Source organism: Monodon monoceros, unplaced genomic scaffold (assembly GCF_005190385.1).
Source record: "Monodon monoceros isolate NGI ecotype Baffin Bay Population unplaced genomic scaffold, NGI_Narwhal_1 Super_Scaffold_15, whole genome shotgun sequence".
NCBI lineage: Eukaryota > Metazoa > Chordata > Mammalia > Artiodactyla > Monodontidae > Monodon > Monodon monoceros.
In genome coordinates this window covers 66,087,670-66,110,603 of record NW_021703771.1, presented here as the reverse complement: position 1 = coordinate 66,110,603, position 22,934 = coordinate 66,087,670, and positions in this window count along the sequence as shown.

The following is a 22,934-nucleotide window of genomic DNA, read 5'->3' as shown; positions in this document are numbered from 1 at the left end:
TAAAATTTTAATAAGGTCTAACTTAACTTTTTCTCTTTCATTCATATTGCTTTTGATGTTATATCTTAAAACTCATCACTAAACCAAAGATCATCTAGCTTTGCTTCTACATTTTCTCCCAGATATCTTATGGTATTGTGTTTTATGTTTTAGTCTATGAGATCATTTTTTTAAGTGCTGTAAAATCTGTATCTAGATTTTTGTGTGTGTGACATTTTGTTTTTCCAGCTCTTTTTGTTCGAAGAACTACCCTTTCTTCATTTTATTGTCTTTTCTTCTTTGTCAGGGATCAATTGATTATACTTATGAATCTTCTTCAGAGCATTCTATTTTGTTTCATTGATCTATGTGACTATTCATTTGTTGGTACCACTCTGTCTTGATAACTGTATCTTCGTAGTAATTCTTAACACTGAGTTTTTTAAGTCCTTCAACTTTGTTGTTCTATATTGTTTTGGCTCTTCTAGGTCTTTTACCCTTACTTAAAAACTTTAAATTATTTTGTGAATATCTCCAAAATGTAATCCTGACATTTCTGTTGAGATTTTATTCATTATCTAGATCAAGGTAGTAAAAATTGATATCTTAACAATATTGAGTCTTCCAATACATGAACACTGAATATCTCTCCATTCACTAGGTGTGCTTTGAGTTCCTCCATCAGAGTTTTGTATTTTTCTGCTTATTGAACTTGTACATATTTTGTTAGACTTATACCTAAGTGATTCTTGGGTGGTATTATAAATGGTATTTTGTTTTTAATTTAAAATTCTAATTGTTAATTGCTAATATAAAAATTTGACTTTGGTATATTAATCTTGTACTCTGAAATCTTTCTATACTTGCTTAAGATCCAGAGGGCTTTTTTACACCTTAGTCTTTGGTCAGTAATCATATAACCTGTTCATGAAGACAGTTTTAGTTCTTCTACCTCACCTGTCTAACTTTTATTTCCTTTTCTTTATTTTTTCACTAGTTTGGACTTATGGTATGATGTTAAACAGGAGTGGTGAGAGAAGACATTCTTGTCTTGTTGTAAGTCTTAGGTGGAAAACATGTAGTTTCTCACCATTAAGTATGATGATAGCTCTAAGTTTTTTGTATCTCTTCTTTATCAAGTTGAGTAACTGCCCCTGTATTCTAATTTACTTAGAGTTTTTAAAATCATGAATGGGTGTTGGATTTTGTCCTATGTACTTTCTGTGTGAATTGGAATAAATATGATTTTCCTTCTTGAATTTGTGAATTTGATGGATACATCAATTGAATTTTGAGTGTTGAAACAGCCTACATACATGGAATAAACCCCACATGGTAGTGGTTTATAATTATTTTTATACATGGTTGAGTTCAATTTGTGAATACTTTGTTCATGGTTTTTGCATCTGTGTTCCTGAGAGATATTGGTCTGTGTTTCATTTCTTGCATTTTTCAAATCTGGTTTTATTTGTAGTATAACGCTGGCCTCAAAGAATGAGTTATGAAGGATTTCCTCTCCCTTTATATTCTGGAATAGATTATGGAGAACTGGTAATTTTTTCCCTTAATGTTAGTTAGTATTCACTACCGTAACCCAATGGACTGGTGGATGCTTGCCTCTTCCCTCCCTCCCTCCTTCCCTTCCTTCCTTCCTTCCTTTTCTCTTCCTTCCTTCCTTCTTTCCTTTCTTTCTCTCTCTCTCTCCCTCTCTTTCTTTCTTTTCTTGTGGTTGGCCCTTTCTTTTGAAGGCTATTAATTTAATTAATTATTCAATTTCTTTGATATATATGCCTATTCAGAGTATCTATTTCTCCTTGTATGAATTTTGGGAGTTTGTGTCTTTCAAAGAATTTGCCTATTTCATCTATCTTATCAGTTTTGTGGACATCAAGTTATTCAATTTATTTCTTTAGTAGTTCTTAGTATCAATTCAATTAGTAGTGATGAACTGTTTCATTTATTGTATACATTATATATATATATATATATATAATGTATGTATATATATGTATAATTTGCATCTTCCTTCCCATATTAGTCTACTAAAATTCCATGACAAAATACCACAGTGGCTTAATCAATAGAAGTCCTGGAGTCTAGAATTCCAAGATCAGTGTTACAGCAAGGTTGATTTCCATAAGACCTCTCTTTCTGGCTTGCAGATGGCTGTCCTCTCACTGTGTCCTCATGTTGTCTTTCCTCTGTCTTTACATGTGGCGAGAGATCTCTGGTGTTTCTTCCTCCTGTAAGAATACAAATCCCACTAGATTAGGGCCCTACTCTTATAATATCATTTGACTTTCATTATCTCCTTGGTAATACGGAGGTAAGAGACATAAGGCCCTTGTCTGCAAAAATAGTCACATTGGGGGTTAGGGCTTTAACATATGAATTTGGTGGGGGTCAAAATTTAGTCCCTATTTTTCTTGGCTAGAAATTTATCAATTTTATTAATCTTTCCAAAGAAATCAGTTTTTAGTTTTGTTGATTTTCTCTAATTTTTAAATTTTCAATTATAGATTTATGTTCTAGTTTCTGTTTTCTTGTACTTGCTTTAAATTAAAATTAAATTAAATTAATTGCACTTATACTCTGGTTTTCTAATAGTGAAGTTTAGATTGCTTTTAGATCTTTTTTAATATCTAAATTCAATGCTGCAAATTTCTGTCTTTGCACTGCCTTCAGTGCATTCTGTGATTTTTTAATATACTGTATTTTCATTTAGATTAAAATATTTTTAAATGTTCATAAGACTTGTTTATTCACATTTTTAATAAATATTTTGCTTCATTTCTAAATATTACCAGATTTTCTAGCTATCTGTCTGTTCCTGATTTCTAGCTTAATTCTATTGTGATCTGAGAATATATTTTGTATGAATCCTCTTCTTTTATGTTTGTTACTTGGTTTTATGGCCCAGAATGTAATATATCTTGGTGTGTACTACAAGCGATCTTGAAAATAGTACATATTCTGCCAATTAGACCCCACTGATTGATGGTGCTGTCCAAGTCAACTCTATTCTTATGTTTTGTCTGCTTGAACTATCAATTACAGAAATTATGAACTATAATAGTGGATTTATCTATTTCATCTTGAAGTTCTATTAGTTTTTGCCTCATGTTTTTTCATGCTCTCTTGTTTGGTGCATCCACAGTTTATCTTATGTCCTTTTTGGAGAACTGACTCCCTTTTCATCATGTAATGTTACTTTTTATCCCTGAAAATCCTCTTTATCTGAAATTAATAGACCTATTTCTAGTGTTGTATGATCAGTGTTCTCATGGTTATCTTCTCCATCTCCCAGAGGGAGAGCATGGAACACACAGCAAAAAGGTGGCCACCTACAAGCCAGGGAGAGAGGCCTTGGAAGAATCCAACTCTGCTGACACCTTGATCCTGGAATTCTTAGTCTCCATAATTGTGGGAAGATAAATATCTGTTGTTTAAGCCACCAAGTCTATGGTTTTCATTTTGTTAGTCCTGGAAAAGTAATATATTGATACATGATATTATTTTTCAAATATTATAGATCTCTGTAGGATGTGAATTCAAATTAATAACAAAATTTTAAATTATTAGTAATTTTTATCTCTATTTTACTGTCTTGCTTGCAACCTGTTATAATATAATATATAATAATATAATTCCTTCCTCTTGCATCTTCTCCCTCCCACCCTCTCACTTCGTCCCAGCTTACCCTTCCCCCTCACCTTGTCCTCAAGTCCATTCTCTATGTCTGCATCTTTATTCCTGTCCTGCCCCTAGGTTCTTCAGAACCATTTTTTTTTTTTAAGATTCCATGTGTATGTGTTAGCATACAGTATTTGTTTTTCTCTTTCTGACTTACTTCACTCTGTATGACAGTCTCTAGGTCCATCCACCTCACTACAAATAACTTAATTTTGTTTCTTTCTATGGCTGAGTAATATTCCATTGTATATATGTGCCACATCTTCTTTATCCATTCATCTGTCGATGGACATTTAGGTTGTTTCCATGTCCTGGCTATTGTAAATAGTACTGCAATGAACATTGGGGTACATGTGTCTGTTTGAATTATGGTTTTCTCAGGGTATATGCCCAGTAGTGGGATTGTTGGGTCGTATGGTAGTTCTATTTTTAGTGTTTTAAGGACCCTCCATACTGTTCTCCATAGTGGCTGTATCCATTTACATTCCCACCAACAGTGCAAGAGGGTTCCCTTTTCTCCACACCCTCTCCAGCATTTATTGTTTGTAGATTTTTTGACGATGGCCATTCTGACAGGTGTGAGGTGATACCTCATTGTAGTTTTGATTTGCATTTCTCTAACGATTAGTGATGTTGAGCATCCTTTCATGTGTTTGTTGACAATCTGTATATCTTCTTTGGAGAGATGTCTATTTAGGTCTTCTTCACATTTTGGGATTGCGTTGTTTGTTTTTTTGATATTGAGCTGCATGAGTTGCTTGTAAATTTTGGAGATTATCCTTTGTCAGTTGCTTCATTTGCAAATATTTTCTCCCATTCTGAGAGTTGTCTTTTTGTCTTGTTTATGGTTTCCTTTGCTGTGCAAAAGCTTTTAAGTTTCATTAGGTCCCATTTGTTTATTTTTGTTTTTATTTCCATTTCTCTGTGATGTGGGTCAGAAAGGATCTTACTGTCATCCAAAATAAAAGTAAATATGGAAACACAAGCTTTAAATAATACATTAAACAAGATGGACTTAACTGATATTTATAGGACATTCCATCCAAAAACAACAGAATACAGTTTCTTCTCAAGTGCTCATGGAACATTCTCCAGGATAGATCATATCTTGGCTCACACATCAGGCCTTGGTAAATTTAAGAAAATTGAAATCGTATCAAGTATGTTTTCCAACCACAATGCTATGACACTAGGTATCAATTACAGGAAAAAATCCGTTTTAGCTATTTTAATGAATAAAAAGAAGCTTCTCTCTTTGCTTTAATTTCTACCTGTATATGATTTCAAAATGACTTAGTAGATGCTCTCATTACCCTAACTATGCCTGCATGCAAAGAAAACTTACCACACAATTCTCCACTAAAAATTATAAAACATTGATTGTATTGAAGCTGAATCTGTATTATTCCCTTTTGTGGATAATTAAAGTTATATCTGAACATATGTGTAGTGTTTTCACTTAGCTCTAAACATATGTATATTTGTTTGCATTTTAAGTTCCTCTTATTTCTTAGTGAGTTAAGTTTACTGTGCTACTCAGTATACATTCAAATGCAAAATGTTGTTCTATTTGATTAGATGTGGTTTTATATATCTTCAAATAAAACTATTAAATGTGTTTTATTAGTTATTAAAGGTTTTGACATAAAGCATTCAGAAGGAGGACATGGTAGATTTGATTATGCATTTATGCCATGGCCACATAACCATGAATCTCAGTGCTGTACTAGAGAAAATGCCAACATCTGGAGCATAGTAGGGACTTAATATTTCTTGTGAATAAACTGAAATGAGGAAAATAAACTCCCTGATCAGCAAATTGAATGTCAGAAATTCCATATACTAATATTCTGCAGTTTTAAATACAAGAAGCTCTCAAGTCCTCGATTACAGCTTACGTACTATTAGTGGAAAATTAATTTAACAAATTTAAATAAGTTGTTAGGGTCCTCTGGAGATTAGGAGGAGCATAAATTTTAAAGAGGCTATGAGATGAAGGTTTCAAAAGGGAGGTTGTCTAAATGTAGACACATAGCAACCCTGGGGAACAGAAGCTGATATGGTTGAAAGAGATAGAAAGCCTCCAATATAGTTCCTGATAATCATAAAAACTTGGCATCATTAGATGGGAAGAAGGGGGGCAATGTAAAGAGTCATATATCGTTAGAGTTCCAAATTATTTCACTAGATAAATGCTTAAATTTAACAATGTTTATCAAGCTATATTAAATTTCATCATACTATGTTTATGAATGTAGGAACAAGTCTAGCAAATTAAAATATATCCTTAAAAATACTATAAAATATTTGCAAATGATGGATATAGTTTCCTTGCCTTTGAAATTTTCATTTGACAAATACCTCATTTTTCAACAATGCTAAGCATGGCAGATATGTATATTTTATCACCTGTAAAATATGCTTAGCCTTTCTTCTTTTCCCAGGGTTAAAGAAAAGCAATGTCTGTCATAAATACATATTAGTAATGCAAGTAGTTAAAGACAAAGTATGTAATTTGCATTTTTTATTCTCCTTTAGTTCTCAGGATACAAATTTATTTTGGCTTTGGGGAGTTCCATTAATGTTCATGATTTCATACCCATTAGATAAGCCAGAAGATATCACTTAAAAAATATTTATTCTTTTTTGAAGTCTGGCACTTGAGATATCTGTCTCCTAAACAAATTTAGTTTTTGCTTCTATACCACTGCACATAATATCTGTGTACACATACTTTTAATAAATATTCATTTTCACAATGTTTTTACTAACACTTATAAATCCTTCTTTCTTTTTGGACACCTTTATTGAGTATAATTTCATACCATAAACTCACCCATGTTAATTGTAAACATCAGTGATTTTAGTAAATGTATACAGTTATACACTCTTCGCCAAAAACCAGCTTTAGGACATATCTATCCCCCAACTTCCGCCATGCTACTGCAGTCAATCACTGCTCCCATCCCTATCTCCAAGCAATTCTAATCTTGTTTTGTGTGTGTGTGCTCATATGCACACTACATTTTCCATTTTCTAGACATTTTACATAACTGAAATTATGTACCATATAGTCTCTTGTGACTAGCTTCTTTTTCTTAACATTATGTTTTTTGAGATGCACTCATGTTTTGTGTGTATTTACACTTAGTTCAAATTTACTTGTAAGTACACATATACATCATATTTCACCCATTCACCATTGAAACATATTTTGCTTGTCACAGTTTTGAAGTATTATGAATATATTGCTATGAGCATTTGCATACAGGTATTTCTGAGGACATGTTTTCATTTCTCTTGAATATATTCCTTAGAGGAATTGCCAGGTCCTACGGTAAGTGTATATTTTTCTTAAAACACGCACACAAACACACACACACACACACACGCACACGCACACACACACACACACACCAACCGCCAAACTATTTTCTCAAGTTTCAGGACCATTTTTCATCCCCAGTAGCAATGTTTGAGAGGACTGGTTTTTCTGTTTCCTCCCTGACACATGGCAAAATCAATTCTCTTTAATTTTATCCATTTCATTGGGCACACAGTGGTATCACATTGTTGTTTTAATTTCTATTTCCCCAATAACTAGGATTTTGAGCATATTTTTATGTGTTTAAACATCTCCTTTGGTTATGTGTTTATTTAAATCATTTGCATATTTATTTATTGGGTTGTTTATCTTATTGTTGAGTTGTTAAGAATTCTTTATATATTTCTGATACAAGTATTTACTTTCTGAGATTTATATTTTGAAAACATTTTCTCCCAGTCTGTGCCTTGCATTTTAATTTTTCTAACAGTGTCTTTTTAAGGTCAAACCTTGAGAAAGACAGAGAAATACAAATATCATATGATATCACTTATATGTGATCTAAGAAAATGATACAAATGAACTTATTTGCAAAACAGAAACAGACTCACAGATATAGAAAACATATTTCTCGCTACCAAAAGGGAAAGGTGGGGGTGAGGGATAAATTAGTTTATACATAAAATAGATAATCTACTATATATAAAATAGATAATGTACAAGAATCTACTGTATAGCACAGGGAACTCTACTCAATATTCTGTAATAACCTGCATGGGAAAAGAATCTGAAAAAGAATGAGTATATGTATAACTGAATCACTTTGCTACACACCTGAAACTAACACAACATTGTAAATCAACTATACTCCAATATAAAATAAAAATTAAATTAAAAATTAAAAAAATAAACAGCCATGTCTATGAGATATTTTTAGTAATTGTCATTTGTCCAGAAGAGACCTGAATGTTTTATTTGGCTTTGCAACATTTTAAATTACATTCAAAACTTCTCGGCAAAGACACATATATATTGCCTTTATGATGAAGTCTATATACTTACTATGTTTTTCTTATTTTCTCTGATATAATATGGAGTATTATTAGGAGTACATACACATGCTGCTTGTGGACTTGGGTGTGAATATTCTTTTTCAGTGTTGAGGCAGCATGCTTGTTTTGCATTTTATAAGGCTGTTCTTAAAACAAAACAAAAATTTTAAGGATTGCGTCTTGTCCCTACATTAGAAGCAATAAATTAACTTCTGTGTATGCTTTTCACCACCATAAGCATAGGGTTTGTGATTAAATAAAGTTGGATAGATTCTGTATGATAAAAAAAAGGTTGTTAATTTTGACAAAGTACAGTTTATCAAGATTTCCTTTTTATGGTTCCAGCTTTTGTTTCTGTCTAAGAAAGTTTGCCTAACCCCAAAACACAAAACAAATTTATCCTATGTTTCATGCCAGAAGTTTTATGATTTTAGTTATTACATTTATGGCTATGATTTATCAATACTATGATGTAGTTATTGTGAATACAGTGTGGTGAGAGTTAATTTTTTTTTTGTCATTTGTGTATTCAGCTGTTTTACCACTACTTATTGAAAATGTTATACTTTACCTATTGAATTTCCTTGGCACCTTTGTAGGAAAATCAATTAACCATATGTCTTTGGGTCAATATCTGACTCTCTACTATGTTCCATTTATCTATATGTCTAGTCTTGAACTAATAACACACTGTCTTGACTACTATGCAACCCCAAAGTACATTTTGAAATCATGTAATATAAGTCTCCCAACTTTGTACTACTTTTTCAAAATCGTTTTGGCTACTGTAGATACTTTAGATTTCCATATAAATAAAAAAATCAGCTTGTCACTTTCTGAATAAGATCCAGGATTTTCACAGGGAAAATTTTTAATCAACATATCAGTTTAGAGAAAATTGCCTTCTTAACACGACCGAGTATTCCAATAGATGAAAAGGGTATGATTGACACCTTATGTAGATTTTCTTTACTTTTTCTTAGTATTGTTTTACAGTTTTTAGCATACATGCATTGCACACCTTCTGTTAATTTTTTATAATTTATTTTTTCTTGTTTTGTTAATAGGACTTTTGTAAATTTGTGTCTTTAGACTGTTTGATAATTGTGTATAGAAATATAATTGATTTTTGCATATTGATTTGTATCCTGTGACTGCTAAATTCACTCATTAATCATACCACCTGTGAATAGACAGCTTTGCTTCCTCTTTTCCAATTGTGTGACTTTTGTTTTTTTGTTTTTTTTTTTACTTATTGACTAGAACCTCCTTTCCAATGTTGAAAAGCAGTATGACAGCAGATTTCCTTGTCTTGTTCCTGCTCTTAGCTTTCTAGTGGTTGCCATAAAGTTTACACTGTATATTTTTAACTTACCATAACCTATTTATGTTATTATTGACTTACATTGGTTAAAAAACAACTTTTCCCTAGAATATCTTCATTTGCTTAGTCTCCTCTTTCTGCTGATCTGTGTGGTGTGTGTGTGTGTGTGTGTGTGTGTGTACACTTTGCTTTAAACAGTCACATGGATTTTAAGAAATCAAGAGAAAAATAAAATTGTGTAAATCAATATTTTATAACTGCTCTTATATTTACCATTTCCAGTGTTCTTGTTTCTTTTCTAGCAGAGTTATAAATCTAACATCATTTCCTCTCAATCTGAAGGGCTTTATTTACTATTTCTTGTAGAGCAGTTCTTCTAAACATAAATTCTCTCAGTTTATTATTTTCTTAAGTCAAGAACTGGTTTTATTTTACATTCATTTTTGAAAGATAATTTTGCTGAATATAGAATTTCTGATTGGTAGTTTGCGTTTGTGTATCAGTTTCAATTTATCTTCCCTCTCCCTTATGTTCTCTGTTGTTTCTGATGAGAAATTAGCCATTAACAGATTGTTGTTTCCATGTGTGATGCCATTTTTCTCTTGCAGCTTTTAAGATTTTCATTTTAATCTTGGCTTTCAGCAGTTTGATTAGGGTGTGTCTATCCCTAATTCACTTTATTTTTTGATTCTTCATGGATTTTATTGAGCTTATTGGATTTGTGAATTAAAGTTTTTATCTAAATTTTGGAAGTTTTCAGCTATTATTTTTTTCCAGTATATACTTTTCTTTCTCTCTTTCCTTTCTGGGAGAGTTACTTATATGTTGGTTTGCATAATATTTTCCCACACCTCTCTGTCTCCATTTTTCTTTCAACTTTTATTTCTCTCTGATTTTTGTATTAATTACTACTAATATATCTTCCAATTTAATTCAGTGATTCTTCCTCCATCTCCAAAATGCTGCTTAACACATCTAGTGAAGTTTTTGTTTTAATGATTATACATTTTGCTGGTAGAATATTGTTGCATCATTCTTAGTATATTTCCATTGGTGTTGAAAATATTTTTCCTTTAATTATTTAAAAATATTTAAAATGGGGCTTCCCTGGTGGTGCAGTGGTTGAGAGTCCGCCTGCCGATGCAGGGGACATGGGTTCGTGCCCCGGTCCGGGAAGATCCCACGTGCCGCGGAGCGGCTGGGCCCGTGAGCCATGGCCGCTGAGCCTGCGCGTCTGGAGCGTGTGCTACGCAACGGGAGAGGCCACAACAGTGAGAGGCCCGCATACCGCAAAAAAAAAAAAAAAAAAAATATATATATATATATATATATATAAATTTTTTTTTTTAAATGGTTGTTTTAAAGTATTTGTGTGCTCAATTCAACATGTGCCCACACTGAGTCAGTTTCCGTTGACTATTTTTTTCTTCCTGAGTATGAGTAATGATCTGATTTTTTTTTTTTTGCTCTTCTAGTAATTTTTGGTTGAGAACTGTATATTGTAGATTATACTTTGTAGAGACTCTTCTTTGTTTTATTTTTTAAGATTATTGGTTTTTCGTTTGCCTGGACTCAAATAGCAGAATGTCTCCCTTACCTTGTGTGAGTCACTAATGTCACCATACATTAATTTTTTTAAGCCTGGCTCCATAAAGGTCTTCCCTGTGCCTCTTTTCTCTGCAAAGTAGTCAGCCACCCTGAGTCCCTAAAGCTCTGCCGATGGGGCTATATTTGCGTTGAGAAACAGTTTCAATATTGGGCAAGTTCTGTAGTTTCTCTTGAATTTTGCTTCAAAGGGCTCTCTCAGGCCCTGTCATGTGGCAACAAGGCTACAGTTCCTACAACAGCTTAGCCAGAGTAAACATTTCTAAATTTGTTGTTTACTTTCTTTTTTTCAGTGCTTTGAAAAGCCCCTTTTGGACGATTTAGTCCAGTTTTATATTTGTTTTCTTAAGAGGAGAATTGTCCAACTATCTTTACGCTACAGTTACAAGAAATAGCTACCTGCATAAAGTTTTTAATCAATACAGTACAAATATTTTGAAGAGAATGGAAACATATTTTCATTTACAGATCTTCTGGGCTAAAGAAAGTATGGTGCTCACAGATATTAAATAATTTTGAATTAATAAATTACTGTAATTTCCATTCCGTAGTCTTCTTTCGAGCACAGTTTCATACCAAAAAGAACCTTTATAATACTAATAAAATTTCAGTTTATCCTCTAAATAGAATTTCAAAATCACTTCATTCACACTATGTAATCTTTGCTTCAACAATGCTCTCCTCAACTTATCTAAATATTTATTTTTTCTTCGAATTTGTTTTTATCATACTGTAGTATGATGAGGTATCTTTACTTTTCCATAATATTGTACAAAAATATCCCCCCAATTCTCTCATTGTTTCGATGTAAGAAAGTGTATTTTAATCTGCAGTTTATCTAGAGAGATTCCTTGATTTGTTGTTCCTATGGTGCATAGTATATAAAGATAAAAGCTTTCCTACTCTGTGTTTATTGCCAGGAACATATAAGTGATATGTAAGTTAATCTGTATCTTAAGTATTCTGAAGAAGTTTTCACAATGAATTGCAATATTTCACTGATTGGCAACTTGATAGTGTCAGGAAAATTTCCATTAGATCTTCAATAAATCTCTTAAATGGTAGGTTTACTTACTTTTGCCATAATATCAGTACCTATGTTTAGTTGGTTTCAATCTTTGAATTAAATTTAATGTATTGCAAATTAATTTTGCTTTATTCTGATAAGAAGTTATTTCCCTAAAATGTTTTTTGGAAACTAAATGATCAAAATCTCAAATTAAATACCTTTTTATCAGTGCATTTTTTAAAAGTTATGAATTGCTAGGAATACTTGAAAGTATGTTTCATGAAGAAGGACACAGTACTAGTATTAAAATTAAAACTAACCTTGGTTCTCCCATGAAAGGATCTTTCCAGTGAAACAACAACTTGTATGTATTGAGCCAATATTAGTCTATGAGAAATGGTTTCTCAGATGCCATGTTTCAGCTGTGATTAGATCACATCCCCAAGGAATTTGACTATAATTTTCTTTTACCAGTGTAGAGAGTAGAATAGTTATAATCTCAGTAGAAATCTATGAGACATTAAGAACTTAATCTTAGAGAACTAAAAGCAATCTGGGACCCCAGGGTTATCTAAAGATACAATCTTGGGGAAAATATTATGCTTTCACTGTTAAAAGACTTAGTTATTCAGATAACTTTATATTTTAGTATATTAAGCTATTTGGAGATTTATTTAAACAACTTATAATTCATGTCAAACGTATAAATTAATTGAAAGTAAGATCTGTCCCTCAAATCCATTTAAACAAGCAAGCCGTATTTCGTGTTCTGACTTGGTGTTCCCCAAAGGCTAGTGATTGATCAATTTTAAACAGTGGTATCCACCTCTCAACTGATCTTCAAACCTAGATGCAAATTGGTTTACTAGAGATCTCTGTCTCAGTGTCCTGTAGGAATCTCAAGCGCATGGTATAAAATACCTCCTTCCTGAACTATTAATGCCCAAGCTTGCAAACCAGTGACACATTCTCCAATTCCCACTTCCAATTTATTTTCCTCATTGACTTCAGAATTATCTATCTAAAGCACAAATCTGAGTAGTAACATCAGACTGGTCACCATTCCTTGCTTATTGGGTGCTTTTTTATGTCTCCATTCTTTTATGTTATTACTTCTATCTCTACATCCCTTCTTGGTCCTCTGAATACCAGAAGACATCTCCTGTTATTCAAGACCCAGTTCAAATGTCACTTCATCTGCGATACTGTATTATTCATGCTCTTTAAGTTTTCAAGGAAAAGGCATCCTCATATTACTACCAACATTGTTAGTTTATGGTAAGCCTACCTGGAGGGTTTGGGGGCATTATTTATTTATCTGTATAGTCACCCTAAATGTTACTGTTTCGACATAGAAGGTGTATGGTTAATGAATGGAATTATCAACCTTTTTATAATCATAAAACATTTTGGTATATTTTCTTATGTCAATTTCTATAAATCCTACCTTAGATAAATCAAGGTTAGTTTATATGACCAAACAAAATTAAAGTATAGTACTTCATTCTTAATTAATATAAACTTCAAGATGCTTGAGGGATGGTATGTTCATATTTCATTAATTCTCAAACACGTGTATGTCCTCCTCTAGTAACTCTTCAATTTCTGCTTAAAGTTGGAGAAAGATGTTCAAGGAGGGAAATATGAAAATGACATGTGCAAAGGCTATAAAAACACAGTAACTGAGCCCCAAACTTATGTAGAATAAGTGTCCTAAACCTGATTTAACTGACTTGACTGATGTATTAGTTAGGGTTTGACCAGGGAAGTATACCAGGATGAGTAATATGAAATATGGGGTTTACTATAGGGATGGAATTACATAACTGTGGAAACAGTTGAAGGATTCTAATGAGGACTTACACCATTGTCTGCTGTGAGCCTAAAATTGCTGTAGGTCAAAACAGCTGACAGGCAGGGTAAAGCTTGCCCTGAAGAAAAAGGAAAGCAAAAGCAAATTGGAACCTATAAGGACAAACTGAAGCATGTGTGTGTCTTTAACTGCCTTCAACCTCAAAAATGCTAGTTTCTTCCAGAAGTTGCTGGCAGCAGTTACAGTGGGGCTGCACATGTGCCATGACTTGGAGCAACTCAAGTAGGAGAATTGGGATCTAGGGTAGTGGCCCACACGACAGGGTGAGTCAATATTGGCAACTCGAATAAGCTCAGTTGAAGCTTGGAGCATCATTAAGGACATTTCAGCTTCAAATTTGCACACAGTTCTGTTGTGCCCCAACTCTAACCTAGAAACAGAGGGAAGAGAACTGAGGGGAAAATAGTTTGGGCATAGCTAATTGTCAGAATAAAATCACCTCAACTGTTCCTTTGTCTAAAAGTTAAGTTAAAATAAAATCAACTTTTATATGTGGCATTTCTTATGGTTTCTTTTGTTTGAATTGTTCAGCAAATATTTCAAAACAAATAGAACTGGTGTTTTAAAATACTTAATTTGTCTTTGAGTTATAAGTCCTCTGTTAATCATCTTATGTCAGTAAGCTAAAAATAAGGCCTCTTCCAGTATTTCTCTTATATATCAATTTCTTACCTGTTGGGAGCCTTATAAGATCTAGATTTATTGAGCAGTTTAACTTTATAAAAATAAGTACCAGATCAAAATTACACGATGGGTTCAAATACATCCAGAGTGTAATCAGAGTTTTGTGCCACTTTATTGTGGCATAAATTCCATACTTATGTTTTCTAATGCCAAATAAGCAAAAGCACAATTTGTATTTATGTGACCAAATAAGGAGAATTACATTTGTTTTTAATAAAGATGTTATTTAAGAGTACAACAAACTGAGTATAATCTGATAATGACTTTTTTCTACAAATTGCTGATCTAAAATGTAATTTTGTATGAAAAAAATATCCAGCTGTGCTGTCTTTTGTTCCCATTCTGAGAATCCTTTATTTTATTATTTTAAGTGAATTACTAAGCTTAACTGTTTAAGATTGACTTTGTTTTTAAATCATCATGAACTGAAATTAAATATCTCTCAATATTATACATTTACTAACAGCTTTTATAATCAGAGAGATCAGTTAATTGGAATATTTATTTCTACTTTGGTATAATAATAAATATAATTTTCATTTATTGAAACAAGACATTTTGTGGGAGTGTGTAATGTACCAGTTATATCAAAAAATAAAATCAAATTTTAACCTACTGTAGCTTGAAGAAACAGCAACAACAAAAACTCCATGCCTGTGTGTTGAATAATATATCTTTCCCTAAGCTTGTTTGGTACAGTAAACTCAAAGTGGACACAAAATGAAGACACTCAGACTGCCTCTTAATTTAAAAAGTACTAAAAATTCAGATAAATTCTTCATATAAATGAGGATAAAAATATTAATTTCATAATCATTGATTGTTCATGCATGTGTATGTATATTGTATATACATTTACGCTTGCATGCATCACATATAACATACTTTTTTTTCTCCTAAAAAGCTTGAATAGTAGAGTGGTTTGGCAGATTGCATTTTTATTTTTTTTTTCAGTTTTACTGAGCTATAATTGATGAATAGCCCTGTATACATTTAATGTGTACAGCAAAATGACCTGACTTATATATAGGGCAAAAAGATTACCACCCTTTTTAGTTAATATTCATCACTTCATACATAGTTAACAAAAAAAAGAAAAAAATTTTTTTCCTTGTTATGAAAACTTTTAGGATCTATTCTCTTAGCAGTTTTCAGGTATAGCATACAGCAATATTAACCATACTCATCATGTAGATTCCTTTTTTCAAAGATAGCTAAAACAGTATTTCCCATTATGCATTCTCTTCTAATAATACAATTTTGACAGCAGTCTCATTGTGAAGTGGTGTCTTCTTTTTCCTCTTGGATCTGGATAAGTTTGTGAACATGACAAAAATAATGCTCTGTGACTTCTAAAGCTGGGTTGTCAAAGACAAAATAGTTTCCATTTGATTCTATTGAGACACCTTTTCTTGGAACTGAGGCATTGTGCTGTGTGGAAGTCCAAATAGAGTATGGAAACGTTCACATGGAGAGAAAATAAGACACCCCCCCCTTCCCCAGACATGTGCACACAATGGCCCTGCTTGAGCTTCCAGGCTGCAGCCAGTATCAATTTACTAAGTATGTAACTGAGTTTTCTTGAAAGTGGATAACCTGGTCCTCTGTTAAGCTGCCCCAGTTGAAGATAGAAAGAGATGAACCAGCCTCACTCATCCCTACACATACTCAGATATTTTAACAAGATAATTGTTTTTGTTTTATGACATGATATTAGATCATAAAAGGCAATTGAGTTTCCACTCGGTTTACTTGGAACACTTGCCTTTAAAGTCCTGAGTGCCTCACAAGAAATCCAAGGCTACCATGCTGTCAGGATGCTCAAGTCACATATAAGACCGTTTGTAGATGTAGACAAATTATCATCTGCTTGACAGTCCCAGATGACGTCTCCAGTGGCAATCACCATAAACTATCAGACATGTAAATAAAGAAGACTCTAGATGAGTCTTGCCTCCCTCTGGCCAGTAATTGCTAATCTATGACTTCTTCCCATTGAGTCCTTACATAACAAGTTGAAGAGAGAAACCACCTTACTGTGCCCATTTTCAATTGGTGTCTCACAAAGTATGTGAGCATAATAAAATGGTTGTTTTAAGCCATTAGCTTTCAGGGTAATTTTTATAATAAGTAAATAGATAGCCATAATAGACTGTGGTACCGGTAATGGAAGGCTACCTTTACAAAATCTAAGATATGATGCAGTGCTGTTGGTATGGGTCGGTAGGAAGAAGCTGAAAGGGCACTGAGGAAACCATTAGTGAAATCCTAAAGGGCATCAAAGACAGTGTTAGTAAAAGTATAAAGCACAGTGAGGAGGCTGTAAGTGAGGGTTTAAAGAAAAGAGAGGAAAATGTTACTGGAAGCTGGAGGAAAAGAGACCCTTTTATGAAGAGGCAGAAAGTATAAAACTGACAACTATAGTAATGTAGAAAATAGAGGATATACTAAGAACTTGATGATCTGAGGTAAAGGGATTAGATTTCCAAGCAAAGTTTTGAGTGTGCTGTCTATCATTTTCTAGCTGCCAAATATAAAATGAGAGAGGAGAAAATTTAGTATAAATATAAATGATCCTAGACTTGCTGAGTTTGTAAATGAAACTGTTTCTCATTCCTAACCTCCCCTAGAAGAAGAGTCATAAAGTAAGAAATAGCCACAGTTCATAGATCAACTCTCGGGCACTGTCAGAAAAATGTCTCATGGTAAAGATGAAACTAAGGGTGCAACTTTAAAAGTGTTTGTTAAGACCTCAAAAGTGCCTCATAGACCCTTTAACACACACAAAAGGCCTTCCAAGTATCTTAATGGCATGTTCTGTGGCGATTGCTGTTAAAAAAAAAAAGGGTTTCTAAGAATCTTGAAAAGCTTATCACGTGGTAAATTCAAAGGGAGCCCCTGGTGAAAGGTTTTTGTGGATGTGGCCTTTGTCTAATGGAGTATATTATAAATGGATACCACAAAACAGAGACTCTTTTTAAAGAAATGATATCATATTGAGTCGAAGGCAAGAGAGACTATATAAAGTAAAGGAAGGTTTTCACACTCCTTTAAGGAATACAGGCAGGAAGCAGGCTGAGAAAACCACTCATCTGCAACCACAGACCATTTCTTATGGAAAAAGAAAAATGCCTCAGAGGGCAAAACCAAGATCTCAGGTCATAGAGCCTAGGGCCACCAAGAAATCCCAGGCATGAAGATTTAGCCCTAAACAGTTAACTGACCACAGTGCCTGGCTGGATTCAGATAATTTTACAGACCAGTAACTGTTGTGTGTCTCCTGTTTTTGAATGGGAGTGTCTATATCAGCTATTCTATGCCTGTCCCATCATTGTGTGCTGCCTATGTGGGGAACGTATAATATGTCTTTAGTTCACAGTTTATCAGTTTGAGAGAAATTGTATTCGAAGAGCTCTGCACAAGGTACAGGACCTGAAGAGCCTCAGCTGTAGCTGAACCAGATTTACCTGAGAAGATCTTAAACCTTGATGTACTGATGTTGTTATAGGAGAAGGCTTAGGGGCTTTAGGGGCAGGCATTGCTATATTTTGTACGTGAGAGGGAAATGGGGAAATGGATTGTTTTAGTTAGAAGGCAGACTGACAGATTGTATTTTCCAGAGATGGTTACAATAATATCACCTCTGCCATATGCTCATCTTATGATGTGATTTGGACATCTTTCCCTCCCACTGAGAATTGAGGTCTATATTCTCTTCCTTTTAATCCCAGGCTTGTTAGTATGGTAGCAATAGTAAGACTATGATACATCCAAGGATGGGTCATAAAAGGTAATATGGCTTCCATCTGATTATCTTGGAACACTTGCTTTTATAGACCTGAGCAGCCATGAAATATATGTTGTGAAGAAATCAAGGCCACATGGAGAGGCTGTATGTAGGTGAAGCCCTCACCTTTTGCATCATTAAATTTAATTGATTTATATTTTTTATAATCGTGACTATATTTAGATTTATGTCTCATTTTATATTCAATGCATTTATTTTTTTCTCATTTTAAGAAGAGATAAAAATTTCTTCTTTTGATTTGAAAATATTACTTTTTTTTTTTTTTTTTGTGGTACGTGGGCCTCTCCCGTTGCGGAGCACAGGCTCTGGACACGCAGGCTTAGCGGCCATGGCTCACAGGCCCAGCTGCTCCACGGCATGTGGGATCCTCCCGGACCGGAGCATGAACCCGTGTCCCCTGCATCGGCAGGCAGACTCTCAACCACTGCACCACCAGGGAAACCCTGAAAATATTACATATTTTTTAAATCTGGTGGTTGTTTATAATTTATTAGAACTCTGGATTACCTTGCAATTTTCAGTAATTGATTTCTTTATCTTTCTCTTGAGCCAGAGTAGACATTAAGATTCTCTTTTGTCTCGTGCACCTCTTCATCTCACAATATTAATGTCCTCTGTAGTTTTAGTCTATAATAGTAGGGATAAAATTTCCATTTCTTTTCCATTTTTATTCTTGCTGTTTTTAGATGACAATAATTTTTATTAAATTGTTCACTCACCTTTACCTTACATATTTAATTAAGCATTTTCTTTGATTTTTAAATATCCATTCAATAGGGTATCCTCCAATAAATATTTTTGTGTCATAAAATTCCTGAGGTATCTTAAATTACATATTTATTTAATATATCAGTTTAGTTTTCCATAAACATAATAGTATCATACAGTCCTTTATCTTGTACACTTTGAAAATATTTTTCCATTGTGTTCTTGTCCTTGGTGTGGTTTATAAATCTAATAAAGAGTTGATTAGAATTTTTTCCACTGTTCTAGAAAATCTTAGTTTCACTATTATGTGTCTGGTTGTGGCTTTTTAAAAGATCTTGCCTTTATACTATAAGACTTTTTAATATGAGATGTTTCATCTTTCTCTAATATTTGGATCTGTTCAATCCTTACTGTTTCAATATTTCCTCTGCTCTGTATATATTTTAACTCCTTCTAAGATTCTTATTTTAGGGAGTTTCATGTCTTTCTGTCTTATAGATACCTCAGGTTCTTATTCCTTCCATGTTTTTTATTATTTTCTGACGATTTCTAGAAGGCTTTTTAAACTTAATATTCCATTTCAATAAGATAGCACTTTTGGCTGTATTATTCAGTTATAAAATCCTTCTACTGAATTCTTTATTTCTAACACAGGTATTATATTTTTATGAAAATAATTTCCATTTGGTTTTGCTTTATAATTTTCTCATCTTCATTTACCAATAATTTGTATAGTAGTTTTGCTTTCCTTTTTCAAATATTTGATTTTTCTGTATATCATACCTTTTATCCTTTAGGAGATTAACAGTATCTAGATCAGAAAATAGAATACAGAAATAGAGGCTGAAGCCCCAAACTTTTGAATTTAATAACTAGGTTGAAAGTAGTCAAAGACAGACAGGCAGATGCACTGAGATTTTCTACCTCCAGATTTTCCACCCCACCCCCCAAAAAATGAACTGCTTATCAGTTCTCTTTATCTTCCTCTTCATTCAATTATGAAGTGAATGTTTCCCCTGTTAGTTAATCCTCTAGCCCTTGAGAAATGGAGGGAAGGGGGAGACAGCAGGGGCTAAAATATCAGGAGGCCCATTTTGATTGGGCTATATATATGGGCGGGGAGAGAGGGGCGGGCGAGGATTGACATTATATTACTTTCAGGTGTACAACATAATGGTTTGATATTTGTATATATTGCAAAATGATCACCACCTTCTCTACCATCTTCTCTACATTAGGGTCAGTTTATATTAAGCAATACTAAGCACCAGTAAAATATATTTTCTATTCACCTCACCCAGACTATTATTTAAGTAGAAAATTGCATTTTTAAAAATAGCATATTTTAGCCATTGCTATTATACTCTCTATTGGATTATTTTTCTCTTTAGATGTAAAGAGCAATATGCAGAAAAAGAAGAAACTAAGAGAAAATTAAGCCCTGGTACCTCATGTTTGTTTCATTGTGGACTAATTCATTCTTTAATTATCCCAGGTAATCACTCTTCTTTTAACTCTGTCCACAAATCTTTTGATACTCCTCCCTTCAAGAGGTATAGCCTAATCCCACATCCCATTTTTGTGGGCTTGATTTAAGGACATGCTTCTAAGAAATAGAATTAACTGGAAGCAGCAATGTTTGCCTTTAGGGACTAGACCACAAAAGGCACTGTAGCTTTCTCCTTGCACTCCTGCTTTCTCTCTGTCTTTGTCTCTCTGTCTCTCTCTCTTTTAGATTGCTCTCTGTGAGGGTGAGTTGCCATTTATGGGGATAGTCAAAAATCTCATGAAGAGATATGCATTGTGATGAAATGAAGACTTTTTCTACTAGCCATATGGGTAAACCATTTTAGAAATAAAACTTTCAGCCCTAGCCAAGGCTACAAATGACTGTAGCCCTGGGTGAAGCCATGCCTGCTACTTCTGGAGAGACCCTGAGCCAGAACCACCTAGAGAAGTTGTTCCTGAATTCCTGAACAACAGAAACTCTGGGTTAACAAACATTTTCTGTTTTAAGCCACTAAAATTTTGGGTAATTTGATAGGTATCAATAAATACCTAATACAGCTTCTTGAAACTTAATAGGCTAGTACAATTGGGTTTAATTTCTCTATTTTTATTATATTTGTTTTTCTCACTGTTTTTTTTGAATTAAGATGAATAGTAAGTGTATGCTTAGTTCTGTAAGAAACCTCCAAACTCTCCTCCAAAGTGGCTGTACCATGTGTGATTCCACCAGCAATTAATAAAGAGTTCTTGTAGCTCCACACCTCACCAGCATTTGGTGCTGTCAATGTTTTGGATTTTGACCATTCTAATAGGTGGTTAGTAGTATTTCATTAATTTTCATTTCTCTAATGGCATAGGATGTTGAACCTTTTCATATGCTATTTGCCATCCGTATATCTTCTTTGGTGAGTTGTCTAAGATCTTTTGCCTATTTGCTCATTTTCTTATTGTTGAACTCTAAGAGTTCTTTGTATATTTTCTACACCAATCCTTTATCAGATATGTCTTTGCAGATATTTTATTCCAGTCTTTGGCTTATCTTTTCATTTTCTTTGACAGACCAGATGCTTGTAATGAAGTCCAGCTTATCAATTATTTATTTCATGGATCATGCCTTACTTGTTGTATCTAAAAAGTCATCTCTGTATCTAAGTTTGTCTAAATTTTCTTCTATGTTATCTTCTTGAATTTTACATTTAGGTATTTATTCCATTTTGAGTTAATTTTTGTGAAGAGTGAAATGTCTTTTTCAGGATTCATTGTTTTGCATGTGGATGTCCAGTTATTCCAGTACCATTTTTGAAAAGACTAACTTTCCTTCATTTACTGACTTTTTGTAGCATACTTTTTAAAGCTCAGTTTTATTTAGGTATAATTTTTATGGCATGAATTTAATCAGTTTTAAGTGTAAGATTAGATGCCTTTTGACTAATCATTGCAGTGTGGAGCTACCACCGTAATCATAATAGAGATTATCTTCATCACTTGAAACAGTTACCTGAGACCTTTCTGTAGTTAATTTCATACCCCAGTCCCAGTCTATGGCAAGTAGTGATTTTATTTCTGTCACTATAGATTTGTCTTTTTGCAAATTCCATATAAAAGGAATTATACATTATCCTCCTTGTATGTCTTTTCACTTAGAATAATTCTTTGAGATTCATTTGAGTTGAGTGAATTGATTATAGTTTGGCGCTTTTATGTATCTATCTATGGGTTGACCAAAAAGTTCATTCGGGTTTTGTCATACGATGTCATGAAAACACCAAATGAAGTTTTTGGCCAACCCAATACTCTAAATATTTGAAGACAGAACTTTCTGTGAACATACTCATTTTCATCAACATACACCTACAGTGGAGTTTCTGCATCACATGATAAGTAAATATAAAACTGTGAGAAATGGTAATTATCTTTTTGCATTCTTACCAACAGTGTATGAGAGTTCCTCCTCATTCTCACTCAGCCTTACTATCTTCAGACTCTTTAGTTTTAGCTATTCTGCTAGGTATGTAGAAGTATCTTACTGTGGCTTTAATTTGTATGTACCTAATAACTAATGGTGCTGGCTACCGTTTTAACGTACTTTAAGTATTTTCTTCAGTAAAGTGTCCAATAGAATATTTTACCTATTTTTACTGTTTGTTCAGTTAATAAAAGCTATTGTTTTTGTTACTGAATAATTCTTTATATATTTTGAATAGAAACTCTTTATCAGATATATGATTTGCAAAATTTTATCCCAGTCTCAGGAGTGATTTTGTATTTTCTTAACCATTTGTTTTGAAGAGAAGTTAATATTTTATGAAATCCAAATTTTATACACTATAATCATTTCATAGACCAACGACTTTATTCTTCTCTC